The sequence below is a fragment of the Nicotiana tomentosiformis genome, chromosome 6, assembly GCF_000390325.3.
Source record: "Nicotiana tomentosiformis chromosome 6, ASM39032v3, whole genome shotgun sequence".
Classification (NCBI taxonomy): Eukaryota; Viridiplantae; Streptophyta; class Magnoliopsida; order Solanales; family Solanaceae; genus Nicotiana; species Nicotiana tomentosiformis.
Window position 1 is genome coordinate 74,819,656 of NC_090817.1, and position 12,383 is coordinate 74,832,038.

The following is a 12,383-nucleotide window of genomic DNA, read 5'->3' on the forward strand; positions in this document are numbered from 1 at the left end:
CCTTCCAAATAAGCTCAGTCCAGTAGTCCACCACCCATCTTCAACTTCTCTGCCCTAAAAAAATATTATAACTCTTAATTTCAGAAATCTGCAGCATGAACAAGAAGATTGATCAAGACAAAAAGCTTCAAAAGGACTAGTATAAATTACTACATAGCAGTGTAATGGAAGGTATTTCGTTTTCCATCTCTTCAAATCTTTACTTAGGAAAATCAATTCTCAAAAAAAATTCCAAAAGTTTGGTTAACACACCCGATCTCGTTTGACCGGATCCGACCCAGATCCCACACCCTTACCCGTGTCAGTGTCGTGTCGACACGGATATGGCACCCAAATTGCCAAGTCCGAGTAACTTAGCTAAAAAGAATTTACGCGCCCACATAGAGAAAGATAGAAAGGGATGTGAGTAGCAAAATGAGGCGTTTATTTCCGAACTCCAAATAATTATAAAACAGAATTGCCATGTCCATTGTACCCTAGTTACATAGTTCATCAGTTCCACATCAGAACTTTCTCTATTCAATAAGTGAATGGCAAACTAGTGACCATCCTGCACCTGTGCTAATGCCTAACAGAAACGAAAAGCTATCCTATTAACAAAAAAAAGTTTAAAAAGGTTGCATCGCCACTGATGTCAAGAGAGTTTAAGAAGATCATTGAGCATTTATCATCCTCTTCATCTCAGCAGACCTCCTTGGATCTTGTTCATCGATTGCTCTCTCAGTAAGCACGTGCTTGATTCGGCACATTGACTTCCTAACCTGAATGTCATTCTCACAAAGATGATAATGAGAAAGTGTGCTCTGAGTTGAGGGAGTTGTTCAAAGAACCTACACAATTGCCACCATCTAGAGGAGTGTTTGATCATAGGATTATTCTTCAAGCTGGAACTGAACCTATAAACAAAAAGACCATATAAATATCCCTCAGTCAAGAAGGATGTTATTAAAACCTTAGTAAAACAGATGCTAGATCAAGGTATTATCCAGCCAAGTAGCAGCCCTTTTGTTGCACATGTAGTTTGGTTGGAAAGAAAGATGGTACTTGGAGGCTGTGTGTCGATTATAGGGATTTGAACAAGCAGACAGTTAAAAATCAAATTTCCTATTCCTATTGTGGAAGATCTACCGGATGAACTAGGAGAATCTAAAATCTTCTCAAAGATAGACTTAAGGTCTGGTTATCATCAACTAAGGATGGCAGTTGAGGATATACCAAAGACTGTTTTTAGAACTTATGCTGGTCATTATGAGTATTTAATAATGCCCTTTAGGTTGTCAAATGCCCCAACAACTTTTCAAGGATTAATTAACTCAGTTTTCCAGAAGTTCCTTAGGAAGGATGACTTACTAATATATAGCAGCAATATGGATGACCATCTGTTACATTTGAAGTCTGTTTTTGGAGAAACGAAGAAGCATCAACTATTTGCTAAGCATAGCAAATGTTTCTTTGGGGTTCAAAAGATAGACTATTTGGGCATTTTATTACTGCTGAAGGGGTTTCAACAGATCCTCAAAAGGTAGAAGTTGTGAAGGAGTGGCCCTTACCTACTAATGTTAAACAACTTAGAGGATTCTCTGGGCTAGCTAGTTACTACAAGAGTTTTATCAGAGGGTTTGATACCATTAGCAAGCCACTAACTGACCTTCTCAAGAAAGATAATTTCAAATAGTCACTTGCTGCTTCAGAAGCCTTTGAACAGTTGAAGACTGCATTGATTCAGGCTCCAGGTTTGGCATTGCCTGATGCTAACAAGACCTTTATAATTGAAACTGATTCAAGTGGACATGGTATATGGGTTGTTTTAATGCAACAGAGACATCATATTGCTTTTTATCAGCAAAGCACTCTCTCCTAGACATGCTGCCCTCTCAATTTATGATAGAGAACTTTTAGCTATTGTTTATGCTGTCACAAAATGGTCCCAATACCTACTTGGTCAGAAATTTATTATAAGAACTGATTAGAAGGCCTTTAAGTTCCTAATGGAGCAAAAACTACACACAAATTTTCAGCTTATGTGGCTAACAAAGTTGATGCCTTTTGATAATGTTATTGAATACAAGAGGGGTGGAAAATAAAGTAACAGATGCCCTATCTATGATACCTGGAGCTGAGTTATTCTCTTTAGTAATCTCCACGACTAGTTCAGAGCTGCTGCAGGCTATCTTTGACAGCTGGAATACAGATGATGATTTGAAGACCCTCATTGGACAATTGCAGACCAATCCAGCTAGTCACAATCAATTTTCATGGACTCACAATCAGTTGAGAAAGAAGGGGAAGCTAGTAATTGGAAAGAACCCTCGGCTTAGACGGAATATTATATCATTATGACATTCTACCCCTCAAGGTGGTCACTGTGGCATAGAAGCAACACTTAAGAGGATTCTGTCATTATTCTACTGGAAGGGGATCAAAGAAGATGTCAAGCTCTTTGTTCAAGGGTGTGATATTTGCCAGAGAAATAAAGCTGATTTGGCAGCCTACCCTGGCCTTTTGCAACCACTCCCTATTCCTGAGGTAGTTTGGTCTCAAATCAGTATGGATTTCATATATGGCCTTCATAAATCCCATGGATATGAAGTCATCTTAGTCATAGTGGATAGATTGAGTAAATATGGTCATTTTAGCCCTTTGAAACATCCCTATACTGCTCAGTCTGTGGCTAAGGTATTCATGGAGGTCATATACAAACTACATGGACTACCACATTCCATAGTGAGTGACAGAGATGTAGTATTTTTAAGCACATTTTTGCAGGAGTTATTTGCAATTCAGGGAGTTCAATTAAACAATCCAACAACTTATCATCCTCAATCAGATGGCCAAACTGAGGTCCTAAATAGGTGCTTAGAGACATATCTAAGATGTTTCTGCTCTGAAGAAGCCACAGATTGGTATTCCTATTTTCACATGGCTGAGTATTGGCATAACACTTCCTTCCACACTGCCATAAGAACTACACCTTATGAGGCACTTTATGGCAGGCCACCACCACTTCACTTGCCCTATTTACCAGGAGAATCAGCTTCCACTGAGGTTGATAACACCTTCCTTAATAGGGAGATGAAGCTCCAATTATTGCAGCATCACCTATTGAGAGCTCAACTCAGGATGAAACAACAAGCTGACAATCATAGAAGTGACAGGAATTTTGAAGTGGGAGATTGGGTATACTTCAAGGCTCAACCTTACACAAAAGTGACCATTACATCACAACCTTTCCACAAATTGGCTTCCAAATATTATGGACCCTTCTAGATTGCTAAGAAAGTAGGCCATGTGGCATACACCCTCTTATTCCCACAATCAGTTAAAATACACCCTACTGTGCATGTTTCTCTCCTAAAAAAATGCTATGAGTTACCTACACAAGTTACTTACCCCCTACCAATGACATTGCTAGTCCTCATTGCTCTGAGCCATAAGAGAAGGATGATAAAGAAGGGAAATAAGGTTGTTGCTCATGTTTTGGTTAAATGGGCAAGGCTGCCAGTTGATAGTGCTACGTGGGAGTTCTTTAATGCCTTGAAGATTAGGTTCCCTCACTTTGATCCTTGTGGTCAAGGATCTTCTGCAAGAGGGAGTATTGATATACAAAATACACAATAAGCTCAATAACAATCCAGTTCAACGTCACGTCAGCTTGGTAGTTAAAAGTTAGTTAGGGGTTAGCTGAAGTTAGTTAGGTAGTTAGAGAAAGCAGTTAGAGAAAGATTCCTTCAGTTGTAATAAACAGTACTCAACTCTCAATTCTTATATAGCATTGTAATTCATAGTTACAAATCATAATCAGAATTATTACATTTCTCTCTAACTCTCTCTCTCTCTCTCTCTTTACACTTCTTTACAATTCCATAACTGGACTTCTCGAGTTCTCTATAACTCCTGAACATCTGTTCGATCTTCGAATACCTTGTTGAATTCCTGCAATCGAGTTAACAACAAACAACCATCAGTAAGCCTAATCGGTTGACCAAGTATCGGATTTTGATATAATAAGATATAAAACCTCTGGAACGCAACTAAATTGCTCCTTTAAAAAATAACCCTAATCCCCATAATGATTATAACTGCCATTAAAGCATGATACCTTGTTTCAGAAGTTAAGATGCTAAGCTTGCTTACCAATAGATTGACTTACAGTATAATGCCAAAAATGCATATAACAAGAAATTAGTAATCAAAAGCTGAAATTTACTTGAGTGCATACATACTGTGGATGATTAATAAAGAGGATAAACCCATTTTGATTGAAAAGTTTGAGAATTCCAAACTTTCCATTTTAATATTTAATATTGAGTGGTTTAAAGCATGTAGTGAAATAAGTCATTTGGTTTCGTTCTGTCAACTATCCTCTTCATTTAGTCATGCAAAGTATAGATGCATTTATGAACTTCTAATCATCCATTTCTGCAGTTGTAGCATTCGTATTCCGAGATATTTTTTATTTTGTCAAAGCAAGAACAAGCCTCAAATCATCCCAACTACATTTTTTTTTTTAAAAAGCAACCATAGTTTGCGCCAGGGACTCATTTTGTTGTTTCACCCACAAGTAATATATAGTCAACCATTCCTTAGTGCAGAAAATGTATACTCATGTATTTTCACCTAAACCAGTATCTTCGGTTTTATTGCTAACCATAACTTGCATTTTTTCCTTATCCCTCTAGGAAAAATGGGATAGAGAGAGAGGCTTCTTCGTCCCTAATACTTAGTACTTGTTCTGAGGTCATTCTTTACTCTCCTAATCTGTGAAGATTCAAGCCGCCAATGTATTTAACAGACAATATTGGAAAAGGTCTATTCCCTAAAATAACAGTAGAGCGCAGCAGAGAATATGTGCATACGCAGTTTCAAGAACACCAGGTTGTCACTAGATTTTGGCATTTTCGGCAAGTACTTCTCCTAAATGCTTACAGTGGATACAATCTGCAGCTAGAAGACTTTTCGTGATGGTGTAGACAGTGGAGCTAAGAGAACTGCCAAGTAGTTGTGCCCAGAGTGGAAGACATACCATCTCTAGCACATAGTATATTCTGGAATCAAGAAAGACAACCATCCTCATACTAAGTTCTACTTGACTATTCAAGCAATGCCAACCCACATGTGAAGACAGAGAAGGCGAGACCAAAAAAAGAAGTCATGTGTTTACAACTACAACCAAATTAAGGGACACTAAACAGTAGGTTAGCTTGGAGGCCAGCTATTTTCTACTTTGTGGACAGCACTAAAAGAGATTTGTTTATGTACATGGCTCATTCAGTTTCCTAGATGTACACTCATAGAATGAGTATGGCACGGGTATATCTACTTTGTGCATATTCTTCCAAATAAAAAAGTAAATAGAATAACAAATACCATAACAGAGTCCATGTACACATCCTCAAACGGGGGGGGGGGGGGGGACAGAAAATTGATTCATCCAACTTCAGAGAAACTATTCATGATAAACAAACAATTGAAAGTGGAGAGGTAAAATTATCAAAATATTGTGGAAAGAGCTAATTAAAGAAACTAACTTTTACCTTGGAAATACGCTCAGGATTTGGAAACCTCAAGTTCTGAGCATGAAGCATCTGGCGTTGAGTCATTAACATGTTCTTCTTTACCATAACTTTTGAAGATCATCCCAAGACTTCAGACGCAGTTCAGAAGCCTTCCAACTTCGACCTGATTATGTTTTAAGCTTTAGCCTGTCAGATATAGGACACATGCAAAAACCTTGCCTTCTAAAATAGATCTATAACTTAAGCACTAACTTATTCAAACAGTCTATCAGCAATAAGAACCTCAATATCAAATCATGTGTTTACCTACAAGACCCTAACCCATGAGGCACTTTCATCCCCTAGACCATACCCCAGTATGAGATTCAACCCCCACTTCTAAAAAGAGGAAATTACTAGATTATGTTCTGATATGGAATGCTAACAACATCATTCACAGGAACATAATATCATTTATACCCGATTACTCCAATGTTGAGACAACCGTCACCATTAAATTTCAACAATATAAGCATTCAATTAAGATTAAAGACAGCCAAAGATTCCCAATCTCCAAAAAGGAAATTCTTTTCTTTCGAACTTCCATGAGGAAAATTGCACAACAGTAAAAAGGAAAAAAAAAAGAAAAAAAAAGAAGAAAAAGGTCCTGGGATACAATGCAGAAAATGTAGAACAGGATTCATCAAAAATGAATGTTTATACACTATTTTCTTCATGCATTTATCACCAATTTAGCCTTTTAGTGACCTCTAACCCTAAGCTGGAGAAAATATATCATTGACAGCATTGTGCACACTCCCTTCAGTTGAAACAGTCGTCATTTCTCCAACAACACACGAATATATTGATCCTACACGACTTATGCCAGGAAGCATATCAAAACATTCCACTTAGAGTTGAAACCAAAGCCTATTTTCACAGCTGCAATGCTATGATCTTAAATTTAGCAATCAAATCATACTTATACCATATTAATACTTCCAGCACCATAAGTAACCGTTTTTATCAAGAAAATCAATGTACTTTAACCTTGCACAGTCTCAACTAGGGGTGATCATGGTTCGGTTTGGGTCGGTTTTTCCCTAAAAAGAAATCAAACCAAGTAAGTCGGTTTTTCAAATATTGGAACCAAACCAAACCAATTGAGTCGGTTTTTTATCGATTCGGTTTTTGTCGGTTTTTCGGTTTTTTCGGTTATTTATCGGTTTGTTTCTTAAATATGAGACATACACTACCAAACGCATATTTCGGCGACTACATTTTCAATGTAACACTATTAAATCAAATGCTCTTTGAGAAATCTATCATTTTCAAGATATATTGATGATAATTGAATCAAGTGGTGATTAATAATTTAAGTACTCAATTAAAAATCGATTATTTTTAACATGAAATAAATTCTTGTACTAGGTAAAAGAAAACTGTCAATCAAACTAGAATGTAAAGGCAAAGAATTAGATTATTATAATAGCAAAGAACTAGACTAAAAATACAAATGACTAATATGTACCATAAAATTTTAGAAATTTTATATAAAAATATACATATATATAGGTATAATAATAAATTTAAATAGTTGCTTTTATAGTCGGTTTGGTTCGGTTTTTTCAGTTATTTTTTTATTAAAACCAAAACCAAACCAAATTTGATCGATTTTTAAAATTCAAAACCAAAACCAAACCAAACCAAACCTAAAAAGTATCGGTTTTTTTGGTCGGTTTGGTTCGGTTTTTCGGATTTTTATGAACAACCCTAGTCTCAGCGATACAAGCAATAAAAATGGTATAAAAAAAAAAGATAAAGCAAATCCAATCAGGCTAACAGGGAAGCAATTCCACAGTGAAAGGTAAAGGATTTTACCGTAAACAACAGGTTTATCGTCATGAGTCATTCTATCAACTTCAAAGAACTGCTCAAGTGGATTAGTAACCTTAGTTGTAGCAGCAGAAGAAGCAGCAGCAGCTGAACTCTCTGATTTTGCCGCAGCCAACAATGTTCTCCCAAAAAGTCTAGCAGCAAGCATGACTGAGTCTACACTGCTTAAAGATATATACTGTAAATGATCTATGATTAGACCCCAAAAACAAGAACACAAGAATAAAGAAAAGAAAAGAAAAGGGAGAAACTCCAATAACTCGGTGGAAATGATTTCCTAAGAGGAATTTTGTCGAACACAATTCAGTTTTTAAGGAAACTAGAAGCGATCCATGTGTAATTGCAAAGCATATTAGTAATGTAAGAAATGCAGAGAATTACATGGAGTAGTGAGAGGGAGTGCAAGGTACCTGTTGAAATGTAGGCGATTCGAATTCACTGATAAAAGGGCTTTTGTTGAGAAGTCATATAGGGTGTTCTAATGGAGCAAATACAAAACAAATGAAAGTTTGAGCCCGCTGTCTTATATTTTCTCTTCTAACTTGAATATACAAAATTAGAAAGCTTATTGCACCAACAAGTCAAATAATAACTTTTTAACCAATAAATAATAGGTTTGTTATAAAATAAAAGCAATTTAGTAAAACATGAACAAGACATGTTGTTATGAAATAAAAGTAATTTAGTAAAACATGAACAAGAAATTGAGATAGAGAAGGAAGATATTTTCTTCTTCAATTGTGTGTATTTTCTTATTTATTACAAGACCTCTATATATGCATGAAAAGTGAAGAAAAATATGTCATTGAATATGTCATTAAGCATAAAAATATGTCATTGAATATATCATTAAGCATTTGAGAAGATCATGGAGGAAGAGTAGATATCCACCATAATTTGATTTTTCTTATAACACCCCCCATTAGATGCCCATAGATAATGTGCCTCGTTAAAACCTTATTAGGAAAAAACCTTATGGGAAAAAATTCTAGTGAAGAAAAAAGAGTACACATGTTTAGAAATACGTCTTTTGGTTGCCTCGTTAAAAACCTTGCAAGAAAAATCCAGTGGGACAAAATCTTATAAGGGAAAAAGAGTACAACGCGTATTAACTCCCCCCGATGAAAGCATCAATTCATATCCTTGAGCCTTCGCATCCCAATCTTGTACACTAATTCTTGAAGGTTGACGTCGGTAGAGATTTGGTAAACAGATCAGCCATATTATCACTTGAACGGATCTGTTGTACATTGATATCACCATTCTTTTGAAGATCATGTGTGAAAAATAACTTTGGTAAATTTGTTTTGTCCTATCCCCTTTATGAATCCTCCATTCAATTGGGTTATGCATGCTGCATTGTCTTCATACAAAATTGTGGGTAGTTTATCACACATCAAATCACATTTGTCTCGAATAAGGTGTATTATAGACCTCAACCATACACATTCTCGACTTGCTTCATGAATAACAATTATCTCAGCATGATTAGATGAAGTAGCCACGATTGATTGCTTAGTCAATCGGCAAGATATCGCAGTGCCTCCATATGTAAACACATAGCCTGTTTGAGATCGAGCCTTGTGTGGGTCATATAAATACCCAGCATCGGCATAACCAACAAGATCGGGACTGCAATCTTTGCCATAAAATAATCCCATATCGGCAGTCCCTTTTAGATAGCGCAATATGTGTTTGATTCCATTACAATGTCTCCTTGTAGGAGCAAAGCTATATCTTGTTAAAACATTAACTGAAAAAGTTATGTCACACCTTGTAATGTTAGAAAGATACATTAGTGCACCAATTGCACTAAGATATGGTACTTCGGGACCAAGAAACTGTAATGACCTGGCCGGTCATTTTGAGAATTTAAGTCCCGCCCGGCGGCATAAGGCCCTGAGCAACTTCGTATTATGTGTATTGACTTGCGTGTGTGGTTGAATTCAATTACCACGTGATTCAGAGTGATTTGGGACACTTAGTCCCTAAAACGGAAGCTTAAATCTTAGGATTTTGACCATAGTCGGAACTGTGTGAAGACGAATCCAGAATGGAGTTCTATCGGTTCCGTTAGCTCTGTTGGGTGATTTTGGACTTAGGAGCGTGTCCGGACTGTGAATCTGAGGTCTGTAGCTGATTTAGGCTTGAAATGACGAAAGTCGAATTTTTGGATATTTGGATCGGAAGTGGACTTTTTGATATCTGGATCGGAATGCGATTCTGAGAGTTGGAACAACTTCGATATGTTATTTGGGACTTGCGTGCAAAATTTGACATCATTCCGGTTGATTTGATAGGTTTCGGCACTGGTTTTAGAAGTTGGAACATTTGAAAGTTTAAAAGTTCAATTCATGGTGTGATTTGTAGTTTCGACGTTGTTTGATATAACTTGAGACCTTGAGCGAGTCCGTGTTAGGTTATGAAACTTGTTTGTGTGTTTAGATGGGGTCCTGGGCGGCCTCGGGTGTGTTTCGGGTGGGCTACATGCCATTTCCTTCTATTTTTGAACTGTTATTTTCTGTCATCTGGTTTCCTTAATCGCGTTCGCGTCCCTTCCTTCGCGTTCGTAAAGAGTAATTTAAGAGGAGGGAATATTTCTTCTTCGCGTTCGCGAGCTTCTATCCATGATCACATAATTTTTCCCTTCTCTTCTTCGCGTTCGCGTAGTAGAAACTAGGAGCTGGGAGCTGGTGATCATTTTCCTCTTCGCGTTCGCGTGTTTCCCTACGCGTTCTCGTAGGTTTACGTTTCTTCTTCTCCGCGTTCGCGAGCGTGTCTTCGCGTTCATGAAGCACTTCCTGGCAGCCTTAATTTTTTTTCTTCGCGAACGCGTCCCTTTCTCCGCGTTCGCGATGCATAAACACCTGGGCAGAATATAAGTTCTCTGTTCCGAGGGTTAGCTATTTTTAACACTTTTGGAGTTCTAGAGCTCGGTTTTGAGCAATTATTTGTGGGTTTTTCAAGCAAATCGATTGAGTAAGTGTTCCTCGTCTAGAATTTTATATATTCCATGATTTTATCCTTATTTTTATCATTTAATTTGTGTTTTGAGTTGAGGAAAATAGTAGTTTTTGAAGAAAATTTCCAAAATAAAAAATCATGATTTGAGGGACGAAATGGTATCAGAATTTGATAATTTTTGTATGGTTGGACTCATAACGGAATGGGTGTTCGAGTTTTATAAAATTTGTCAGGTTGCGAGGTGCGGGCCCGGGGGTCGACTTTTGGACCGATTTTTAGATTTTGATAAAGATTGAAGCTTTATGATCCGGAATAGTCTCTTATAAGTTTTATTTGTGCTTTGAAGTTATTTTGATTAGATTTGAGCCGTCCGAAGGTTATTTCACCCGAGAAGTTCATTTTTGAGTATCGGTATGTCTTTTTTCAGGTAAGTATCCTGTCTAACTTAGTGTGAGGGAACTACCCCTTAGGATTTGAGTCTTCTATGCTAATTGTAGTCCGTGTAAGCGAGGTGACGAATACGTGTCCGGACTTATTTATGAAAAAATTAGCCTTTAGGGATTCTTAGGTCCTTGTACTCACTGAATATGCAGTTGTTCTCGTTATGATTACGTTTCTAAATTTCCAGTTTCACTTCTACCTGCTTTAATTGAAATTAATTGCTTCCTGATCCACTTTTGTTATTCATTTGATTCATATGTGCCTTAACTGAAATTGTATCTCTTCTATTGTCGTGTTGTCTTTTCTCTAACTGCTTATCTTTATCTGAAATTATAATTATTTATTCTATATTGTTCATCCTTAATTGAGGTTATGATTATCTTCATACTGCTTATCCTTAATTGAAGTTGTTTTGTCTCTTTCATACTTGCCCAACCTTAATTTTTTTTAGATATCCTATATCTTAATTGACTCATCCTTATTGGAATTATTGGCTCGTGATATCTCCCTCGTTGTTGAACTGGACCTTGTGGGACCGTTGTTACATAATATTTCCTTTCTTGTTGATCTATTCTTATTATGACTAGCGTTCTCTATTGTGGATACTCCTTGTGAATTAGTTCTTCCCTTTCCTTGATTTCTGGAATTTCTGAGTTTGACATATTTGTCGTATCCTTATATTATTATCATTATTGCTATTGTATTTATTATTGTGATGCACAAGGTTTCTGCCGTGTGGTTGTGGTTATTGTGATGCACGAGGTTTCTGCCGTGCGGTTGCTGTTATAGGGTTGCACGATGTTTCTGTTGTGCTAATGTTACTACTAATATTTGTACATGCGGCATGACAAGGATATATATATATATGTGTGGGGGGGGGGGGGTTGCGCATGTGGCGAGACAAGGTGAGAACATTATTATGAACGTGTGGCGAAACAAGGCAGGCATTTATATTATTATTGCACACGTGGCGAGACAAGGTGGGTTGTGTCAGGGATTGATTTGTGATGGCATGGGGGCATTATTGTTGTTGATATTGTGTAGTGGTACACCTACCTGTGTGAACTTTATCTTGTGAAAACTGTAAGAAAATATTCTACGTGCTGTCCGTTCTTTTTCCTTATGCTTATTTCCTGGTATGGTCTATGTTAGGACACTTGCACAAGCATACACGTAGTTAAGCACTCTTATCGGATAAGAGGTGTTCTTGATATTGTTGAGCATAAATGCTCACCCTTGTTCATTTGCCTTCTATGTGAGAATAGCTCTATTAGCACGTGAGTCGTCAGTGCGGTTGTGAGGTGTTATGAGGGCACATGATGCCAAGTGTTAGGGTTCAAATATTGAGACCCGTGAGTAATGATTTATCCGAGGTTCGGTACCTCGTGGAGTTTGATGACTAAAACCTGATGTAAAAGCGGTTGTAGTTGCTGAGTTATTACTTGTCCTTGCCGTATTTGTGATTCCGGATTTAGGTTGTGTTCCATTCACTTTTCTGTGTCACTTTTTTTATGGTATTCCGCTGATACTTGTTGTTTCCTTTCTTATTGCCATTACTGTATTGTGAGCCATATTGCGTAGTCTTTA

General features: G+C 37.1%; 1 pseudogene; it reads right to left on the bottom strand.

Moving 5' to 3' along the window:
* Positions 1–403: 403 nt before the first annotated feature.
* Positions 404–7,840, bottom strand: LOC104102474 (large ribosomal subunit protein uL29m-like; annotated as a pseudogene).
* Positions 7,841–12,383: the final 4,543 nt, after the last annotated feature.